At 40.6% G+C, this 10,277-nt stretch overlaps 1 non-coding gene across 1 annotated transcript; it reads left to right on the forward strand.

Moving 5' to 3' along the window:
- The first annotated feature begins 2,117 nt into the window (after positions 1 to 2,117).
- On the forward strand, positions 2,118 to 2,223 carry LOC120266285. The gene has a single exon (XR_005538125.1). It is a non-coding gene; the product is annotated as a small nucleolar RNA R71 (small nucleolar RNA).
- Positions 2,224 to 10,277: the final 8,054 nt, after the last annotated feature.

The following is a 10,277-nucleotide window of genomic DNA, read 5'->3' on the forward strand; positions in this document are numbered from 1 at the left end:
GTTTAATGTCACGAGCCTAACGTACCTTGTTACTTACCTCACAGGGATTCAAATAATTTGAGATTACCCCCGATCATCTTCGAATTGTTGTTTCTTCCCGATAAATTCAACGACATCAATGAATGAATTTCAAATTTTTCATGAGTAATGGGAGGTGAAGATTGTACCTTCTTTTCTTGAGGTGTTGGATGAGAATGAGTGATACCTTTCTTCTTCCTTCCACGGGCCTCCCTCCAAATTTTTTTCAACATTGAATATTTTTTCTCTTTTTCTTTAGCATTTGTACACATAACCTTCTCCTTTGGCTTTTTCAAATTAGAACTTGGAAGAGGAGGGTGAGGTTCTTCTTGATCTTCACTTCCTAGCTCTCCCAAGTACTCATCCAATAGGTTCAATGATAGCACCTCCTAAACACAATTAGAAATTAAAAGTTCAGTTTCATCAATAAAATAAAGCATGTCATCATGGTCCAATGAGTGTTTTATGGGCGCCGGTAGAGTGTATACTGCTTCTTCCTCTCCAACCCTTAATGTTAATTTTCCTTCTTTAAGGTCAATTAGGGAACCGGAGGTAGTAAGGAATGGCCGACCAAGAATCAATGGTGTCTCCACATCTTCATCAATATCCATGATGACAAAATCCACCGGGAACACAAATTTGTCCACCCGGACAATCACATCCTCTACAATCCCATGAGGCTTCCTTGTTGATCGATCCGCCAATTGCAAAATCATTCTTGTGGGTCTAAGTTCATCTAGACCAAGCTTCAAATACATGTTATAGGGCATAACATTGATGCTCTCTCCTGAGTCTCCTAAGGCATTTTCTTAACTCTACCCTCAAGTACACATGGAATTATGAAGCTTCCCGGATCTTTCAATTTTTGAGGGAGATTCTTCTCTAAGATGGCCAAGCAATTTCCGTGAGTGCAAGCTGTCCCCTCTTCCTCCAATTTTCTCTTGTTTGGAAGCAATTCTTTTACAAACTTGGCATACTTGGGTATTTGAGTTAAAGCTTCCACTATCAGGATATTTATGTAGAGTTGCTTAAAAATATTAATAAATTTTTTGAATTGAGCATCCTCCTTATCTTGCTTCAATCTGGCTGGATAGGGAATTGGAGGTTTGTATTCATATGTCTTTGATGAACCCCTTGGTGGAATTTCTTTGTTTTCACCTTGCTTGCTTTTGTCACTAACTATTTTAGCTATGTTGGGGTCTTCCTCTTCGGCTACCCCAGTTTCCTTGACACTTGGGTTAACTACAACCCTTGTCTCAACATGTCTCCCATTTCTAAGGGCAATAGCCTTCAAGTGCTCTCTTGGGTTCTTCTCAGTGTTGCTAGGAAGACTTCCTGAAAGTCGCTCAGAATTTGCTTTAGCAAGCTGCCCCACTTTGTGCTCAAGGGACTGTACAGAAGCTTGAAGGTTCCACAAAATAGAGCCTATCTCATTGAACTGTCCGGCGTAATGAGCAAGCTAAGCATTCACTTTACTGAACTGATTATCCATACTGCTAGTTATGCTATTGAACCTTGATTCAGTGTTAATCATGAACTTGGCGAGCACATCCTCAGTAGTGAATCTCTTCTCTATTATTGGTTGTTGCATTTGGGAACCTTGTGGAGGTGGTATAGCTTTTTGTTGCTGCCCCTGATTCCATGAAAAGTTTGGGTGGTACTTCCATCCCACATTATAAGTTGAGCTATAAGGATTCCCTTGTGGCCTTTTTCCCCCAATATAATCAACATTCTCAATTGGGGCCACGGAGGAGCTAGCACTAGGATATTGGGCGACTCCATGCCCTCCACCACAAGTGCAGTAACTCATCACTGACTCTGACTTTGAGCTACTACCCATGAGCATATCTAGCTTCCGAGACAACACATCAACCTTTGCGGCAAGAGCATCATTCGTACTAACTTCATAAATTCCGGCCCCTTTTTGTGGTGCACCTCTTGAGGCCCAATGAGACTCGTTGCTTGCCATTGATTCAAGGAGTTGCTTGGCTTCGTCGAGGTACTTGTTGCTAAGAGATCCACCCGTTGTGGCATCAATTAATTGATGAGTTGCATAGTTTAACCTATTGTAGATGATCTGAACCCGCATCCATGAAGCAAAGCCATGATGAGGGCATCTTCAAAGGAGGTCTTTGAATCTCTCATATGCCTCAAATAATGTTTCCGAATCTCCTTGCTTAAACACTGAAATTTCTTTCCTTGTCTTTGCCGCTTTGCTAGGAGAAAAGTACCTTCCCAAGAATTTTTCAACCATATCTTTCCATGTTTTGATCGATCCCGGTGGTAAGGATGTGAGCCATCAATATGCCCCATCTCTCAAACTAAATGAAATAGTCGAAGCTAGATCGCATCATCTATCACTCAATTTATCTTGAAAGTGGAACAAAATTGGAGAAAACAGGCAAGATGGTCATGAGCATTGACACGCATCCAAATATGCGTGTGAACCGCAAGTGCACGGGTGTCGAAGTAATAAAATACCCGGTGAGTCGGGTAGTCGAATCGACAGGGAACAGGGCTACTAGTACTAACTTCTTCTCTGCTTTCTAGCCTAATGATAAATGGAAAGGTGTGGTGATCTAATGTGCGAAGAAATGAATACCGGAGACGAAAATGCAAGGGTGAAATTGATGGAGATCTCAATCAGTAAAGGTGGGATATTCGGGCAATGCTCCCCCTAGGATTCAGGTATTAGGTACTGGATAAACAAAGTGTTTCTATGAAGAGTAAGTTAAGTCGTGGAAATCCAAATATAATCGGATCCGGCCTCCCGATCACCGATACTAGTAACCTACGAGGTCCCGGTGGAGAAATCGCTCAATCTCAACACCTCACACCACATATGACCGCAAAGCACTCTAGGAAATCCAAGAGGTGTATCCGATTCCTAAAGATTAATCCAACCCTAATTCCCGGCGAAGGATCCTAACCCTCTACAAGGTCCCGGCGGAGAAATCTCTCAATCTCACTCCTCACACCAAATATGGTTGTACAGAGCTTAGGGAACGGAGATAGAATACACCAATCGGAGGGAAAAGGGGATGCTCACTATCTCATGACTCACCCTCTCAACCCTCTTCAATCTTGAGATTCTAACCCTAATGGAGACCTCTCTCTCACCAAGGTAACAAATCATGCAAACCAAATAACCAAAAGATCAATAAGGCAAGCAAGCATTAGACAATCAAGATTAAAACTTAATCAAACTCGGATTAAATAGAAACACTAAGCAAATCCACAAAAGATGAGAATCCGAGGGTTCACAAGACCAAATACCCTCTAGGGTTTTAGCTCTCCATGGAGCAACATACAAAACACACCATCAATGAATGAAAGTACATTAAAACCATAGAAATAAACCCTCTTATGTATGAACTGATGGCCTTGACGGAGAGCTTTGATGTCTTGAAGGACCCACTCTGAAGCTAGGTTCACCGGTGGTTTCCTTGATGCTATGACGGAGGAGGAATTGATCAAAGTTGGTGACGAAGCGCCTCCAAAGCTGCGAAGACCTCCTCTCCAAACATTAGCCGTCTCACCCCTCAAGAGCCGCACAAAAGATGAGAAAGAATAGGGCAAAACGGCTATTTATAGGGCTTAGATTGCGCCTGTCAAGTACCCTCGCGCGCTCGTGTGGATTTTCCACGCGGCCACTTGAACAGTAATTTTGCTACAGTGCTGCTACACAAAACCCGGTCCAAACACTCTTCTCTTGAAGCCACATGTCCGGGCACACGTCCATGTGGTAGGCTATAAAACTTTTCTTTATCGACGTATCTTTGAGAGGTCTTGCAATCTTCACAAAGAGAAGGAACATGAAGATGTGGCTGCCTTTGTGCCCTTCCAACTAGTGAATTGACTTGAATCTTCTTGGATGTTAGCACACATCTCCACGTTTATGAACTCCTCTCATGTCTTGGTCCTTGAATTGAACAAGAACTCCCAAGATTGTGTCTTTATAGCCTATCTTTGCTTTCTTTTTACTCTTCAAGGCATTCACAACCTATATGCATAAAAGAACACCAAATACACAATATGAGACATAAACCATGGTAAACATGATGCTCAATGCATGTAAAACATATATAAAAATATATCTACTCAAGCACTTATCAAACTCCCCCACACTTAAGTCTTTGCTTGTCCTCAAGCAAAATTAAACATTAAACTCATGGAAAGAAAAGAGAAGTGCTTGGCCTTAGGTTCACCAAAAGAGTACAAGAATATAATTCTAAAGTTATGGAGGGAGTCAAACACTAGACAAAACAATCAATGCTCTAGCAAACAATCCAATCAAAAAAGGAATGTGATAAAATCCGAATGCGTGTGTGTTTGAAAAACTCAACTCATGTCAACACTATGTCCACTACCAAGTTTTTTTATTAACATGGGACTTATTTATAAATAGAAAGAATAGGTAGTAGTAGGGGTGGCAAATAAAAACTAGCACACTAAAGTCCCAAACATAATGAACTAGAGTCTTCATAGGTATAATGAGCGAGAAAAGTGCACAAAGAGCAATCGGACAAAAATATTCAATGAAATTAGATGAAAACTAGAGCATGATAAAATCCATGTTTATAACCTCCAAATACTAAGAATTAAACTCTTAACCCTAAGGTGAACCTTCATTGGCAACAAGAGCATGCTCATGAAAACACAAGTAAAAGTCATGTATAAGGTGAACCCTCCCCCACACTTAAGATGTATATTGTCCTCAATGTACGCATGCAAGCACAATAAAAATAATAACAATGGAAGCATAATGTGTGTGGGAATGCAATTAAAACAATACTCCCCTGAACTCTTCATTAATCATTTGGTGAAGTCTAACTCATGGGCTTGTTGTGTTCATCAGGTTGTGAAGCTCACACGACCATGTGACAACAACACATGATCGTGTCTATGACAAAAACACCATCAACATCACTCTCAAGGCCATTTGCACGTAGACAAGAGGTTCAGTGAAGCTCAACAAAATAGAAAAGATGTACGAGTTCTTATAAGTAAACACATGAAGCACAAACTCGTTCAAACAAAACAAAACACAAAGTTAACTAAAGTCTAAAAGATAAAACAAAGAAAAACTAAAAAAAAATAAAAACAAAAGTAAAGAAAACTAAAGAATCATGAGTGGGACGCCTCAAGCATCGACATCATCTTCTGGTGTCACCGGTGTGTCAAAAGAATGTTCCCATCCAAGGTTAATCATATACGATCAAAGCTTTTCGGTCCTTGGTGGCATACCTGCAAGAAAACTGCCAAAAAAATACAAATTTACATGAAATGGCAAGCTGCAGGAATCCACACGGGCGCGTGGAAAATCCACGCGCCCGTGTTGCCAATTCTGAGCATGAAATCAGCCCACACGGGTGCATGGAAAATCCACGCGCCAGAATGGAATGCCCACGCGGTCGTGTGGATTTTCCACGGGCCCACGTGGGCTTCCTGGGCACAATTTTCAGGGCACGCGGTCGTGTGGGAGCTAGGCTATGGCCAAAAATGCCATGGTGACCCTCAACGACACTCCAACACTCTTAAAAAAGCATTTTCAAGCACATTAAGGTGTTTTCCATGAACAAAAATGCATAAGAACTAAGATATCCACATAAATTTCGAAAAATGGAGGCATGGAGAAGGTTAGAAAAATGAGAGCTTACTGGTGTGAATTGAGGAATAAATTATGATTAAATGGCCGGCAAAACCCTTCTAAACCTTTTAATGACCAACAAAAAATGTTTGGGGGTGTGGGTGTGTGAGAAAGATGAAGGGATGTGTGAATGAAAATTGTGAATAGTGGTCCTCTTCATCAATTTACCCCACATGGGGGTGTGAAAAATCCACATGGGGGCGTGGGTACTGTATACTGGCGCGTGGAAAATCCACGCGCCCATGTAGGCTGTAGAATTTTTGTAGAAACACATCCATAGAGATATTTACATGAAATTAAGTCCAATTTCCCAACTAAAAACATGAATATCATCCTAAACCATGCCACACATACATTTCAACTAAAACACCAAAAATCTTCATGAAGAACTCAACACCAACAAAAATTCATCAAATCACCCACTCATGAATTTATTACTACAGAAATGAAAATCTAAACTAAAAAACATTTAAAAACTTGGGTTGCCTCCCAAGAAGCGCTTGTTTTATGTCACTAAGCTTGACGTACCTCTTCCTTACCTTATGGAGGCTTGAAAAGAGTGTGTTTCTCCCGACTAGACATTGCATAGCTACTTCCTTTAAACCAAGAATCTAGTTGTCGGGGTGGAATATTAATTGGAGAGTCCAACCATCTTACTTTTGGCCTCCAAGGAAACAATTTGGGTTGGGAATTATCCAAGCTTAGCACAGGTGGGTCATTGGATGGCTTCAATCTCCTACCCACATCTTTTTCCCTTCCCAAAACCTCTTTCTTGCGTTGTATGAGTTGACCAATCCCAAAGAGAGATGCTTGTTCCATTACCTTAGGATTTGGTTCTTCTTGTGTATTTTCAACTTGAAAGGAACATGAGACTAGCAAATCCCCTTGAAAATTCCCTCGCTCACAAGCACAATCTTCATTCACACAATCAAAAATCTCAAAATGATATTCAGCTTCTTTCTTTTCATTTTCTACACCAATGTACTCAATTTGCCCAACTTCTTCAATTGTGCTCATGGCCACATCATGTCCCGGAGACACTTGTCTTGCTTGTTCAAATTCTTCTTTTTTCTTTTTGCAAGCATGTCCAAGATCTCTCCTAATTGATGCTCAATGTTTTTTTGATGGACACCTCGTGACAACTTAATGTGGCCTCAATATTTTTGGAAGCAGGGCATCGGTTGCTTCAATAAATCTTGGTAACACTCTTTTCCAACCGAGTACATCCTCTTCAACCTTCTCATCCCATTGAAGTTCTTGTTGAGGTGCTTCCCATTGTTGTCCATCAATATCCCATAAGAGATTTGGGTAGCTCCTTCAAGTTGGATGATATGTGGTGAGACATGGATTGTATTGTTGATGATCATTAACAAGTCGATCAATTTTCCTAGTGATAGCATCAATCTGTGAACATAATTCTATAAGTGGATCAATCATCATTCAAGTTCCATGCAAGAAAAAGTAAATAAGACAAAATAAAACAAAATAGAATGGTGGAAGAAGATAGAGTGAAATAGATAAAAGCAAAATAAAAATCAATGAAAATGATGGAAGAAAAAGAAAGTGTGGAATAGACCAAATAAAGAAAAAGATAAGGGGCTAGAGCGACAAAGTCCTAGCTTTCCTAGTATCCTGTTCCCCAGCAACGGCGCCAAAAACTTGACACGTCCGAATATGCGTGTGAACCGCAAGTGTATGGGTGTCGAAGTAATAAAATACCCGGTGAGTCGGGTAGTCAAATCCACAGGGAACAGGGCTACTAGTACTAACTTCTTCTCTGTTTTCTAGCCTAATGATAAATGGAAAGGTGTGGTGATCTAATGTGCGAAGAAATTAAAACCGGAGACGAATATGCAAGGGTGAAATTGATGGAGATCTCAATCAGTAAAGGTGGGATATTCGGGCAATGCTCCCCTAGGATTCAGGTATTAGGTACTGGATAAGCAAAGTGTTTCTTTGAAGAGTAAGTAAAGTCATGGAAATCAAAATATATTATGATCCGGCCTCCCGATCACCGATACTAGTAACCTACCAGGTCCCGGTGGAGAAATCGCTCAATCTCAACACCTCACACCACATATGACCCCAAAGCACTCTAGGGAATCCAAGAGGTGTATCCGATTCCTAAAGATTGATCCAACACTAATTCTCGGCGAAGGTTCCTAACCCTCTACAAGGTCCCGGCGGAGAAATCTCTCAATCTCACGCCTCACACCAAATATGGTTGCATAGACCTAAGGGAACAGAGATAGAATACACCAATCGGAGGGGAAAGGGGATGTTCACTATCTCATGACTCGCCCTCTCAACCCTCTTCAATCTTGAGATTCTAACCCTAATGGAAATCTCTCTCTCACCAAGGTAACAAATCATGCAAACCAAATAACCAAAAGATCAATAAGGCAAGCAAGCATTAGACAATCAAGATTAAAACTTAATCAAACTTGGATTAAATAGAAACACTAAGCAAATCCACAAAAGATGAGAATCCTAGGGTTCACAAGCCCAAATACCCTCTAGGGTTTTAGCTCTCCATGGAGCAACATACAAAACACACTATCAATGAATGAAAGTACATTAAAACCATAGAAATAAACCCCCTTATATATGAACTGATGGCCTTGATGGAGAGCTTCGACGTCTTGAAGGACCCACTCTGAAGCTAGGTTCACCGGTGGCTTCCTTGATGCTATGATGGAGGAGGAATCGATCAAAGTTGGTGACGAAGCGCCTCCAAAGCAGCAAAGACCTCCTCTCCAAACCCTAGCCGTCTCACCCCTCAAGAGCAGCACAAAAGATGAGAAAGAATAGGGAAAAATGGCTATTTATAGGCCTTAAATCGCGCCTGTCATGTGCCCTCACGCGCCCGTGTGGATTTTCCACGCGGCCGTGTGAACAATAATTTTGCTACAATGCTGCTACACAAAACGTGGTCCAAACACTCTTCTCTTGAGGCCACATGTCCGGGCACACGTCCATGTGGTAGGCTATAAAACTTTTCTTCATCGACGTATCTTTAAGAGGTCTTGCAGTCTTCAAAAGGAGAAGGAACATGAAGATGTGGCTGCCTTTGTGCCCTTCCAACTAGTGAATTAACTTGAATCTTCTTGGAAGTTGGCACACATCTCCAGGTTTATGAACTCCTCTCATGTCTTGGTTCTTGAATTGAACAAGAACTCCCAACATTGTGTCTATATAGCCTATCTTTGCTTCCTTTTTACTCTTCAAGGCATTCACAACCTATATGCATAAAAAAACACCAAATACACAATTTGAGACATAAATCATGGTAAAAATGATGCTCAATGCTTGTAAAACATATATAAAAATATATCTAGTCAAGCATTTATCGAGCATCCTCATTTGTAAGACCATTAAATTGCACTAAATTCTGGATCATGCCTGTTGTGCTAGCTTTGATTTCAAAATTGTTTGTGGCAATGGATGGTGCTTGAACACTCAATTCTTCACCCGTGAACTACGGCCTTTCATATTTGGATAAGGTGCGTCTTTCCTCGTCCATGATTATAGATTCTCTATCCTCAATCTCAATGTTTCATTCACTCGAGTCTTCACCAAATTCTCTTAGTCTTCGATGCAAGGTCCTTTCAATTTTACTGTCTTGTGCAACTAGGTTTGATGGATTTGCTCGTGTCATGCACAGTACCTTGCAAAGTCAACAAAGATATAAAAAATTTAAGCCCAAAATGAAATAAAACAAATGAAAAGAAGAAATAAAAGAAAAGAAAATTGGTTAGAGAAATAAGTTAGAAGTTTCCTTGAATTCCTTAATGTCCCGAACAACGTGCCAAGAACTTGATATGCTCACCCGCAAGTGTATGGGGTCGCCAAGTAATACCCTATGAGTAATACAGGGGTCGTATTCCATGCGGCTTAGGAGCTCCTATTACTCCTCCATCACCTATTATCTAACCTTACAACTTAAGCATGATTTACTACTCTAACAAGTGCAACAATATAAACTACTTGCAAGAATAAAAACTATAAGCAGCACAGGAGATCACAAGAGCAACAATGAAATACATGAGGCCCTAGGGATGAGGATCCCCTTTAGGGGTCATCATGATATATGGATACAGAGTAATAGCAAAGCAAGGGTGATTTATACCGAAGTATCTCAAGACTAGTCCAATCCCAATTTCTCGGTGATTAAACCCTAATCCCATATGAATGTCAATAAGGATCTCTCCCTAATCACATTCCTAAAATCACATTAAGTGTAGGGAAATCCCGCAATAAGGACACACTTACCTTAAGTATATCCTTAAGATTTAGACGGGCTACCGACGTCCAATTTCTCGGCATGTCGATCCAAGAATACCCCTTCTAGCTCATTAATGATCTAGTACATGTGAGTTGGTCACATCTACATGTACAACTCAACAAAGAACTATGGATCTCTCCATTTTATAGTTCTAGACATGAAGAACAATGAGCAAAGATATAAATCAACCCAAGTGCATTTCAAATAAAAGTTTAGCATCCAAAATACATGATGAACACCCAAGGCTCACCTACACCCGGTGGCCTTGGGGGGTCTAGTGATGCCATCATACAAAACAAACTTAACAAACTCAAGAAAAAAACA

This window comes from Dioscorea cayenensis, chromosome 7 (genome assembly GCF_009730915.1).
Source record: "Dioscorea cayenensis subsp. rotundata cultivar TDr96_F1 chromosome 7, TDr96_F1_v2_PseudoChromosome.rev07_lg8_w22 25.fasta, whole genome shotgun sequence".
Lineage (NCBI taxonomy): Eukaryota > Viridiplantae > Streptophyta > Magnoliopsida > Dioscoreales > Dioscoreaceae > Dioscorea > Dioscorea cayenensis.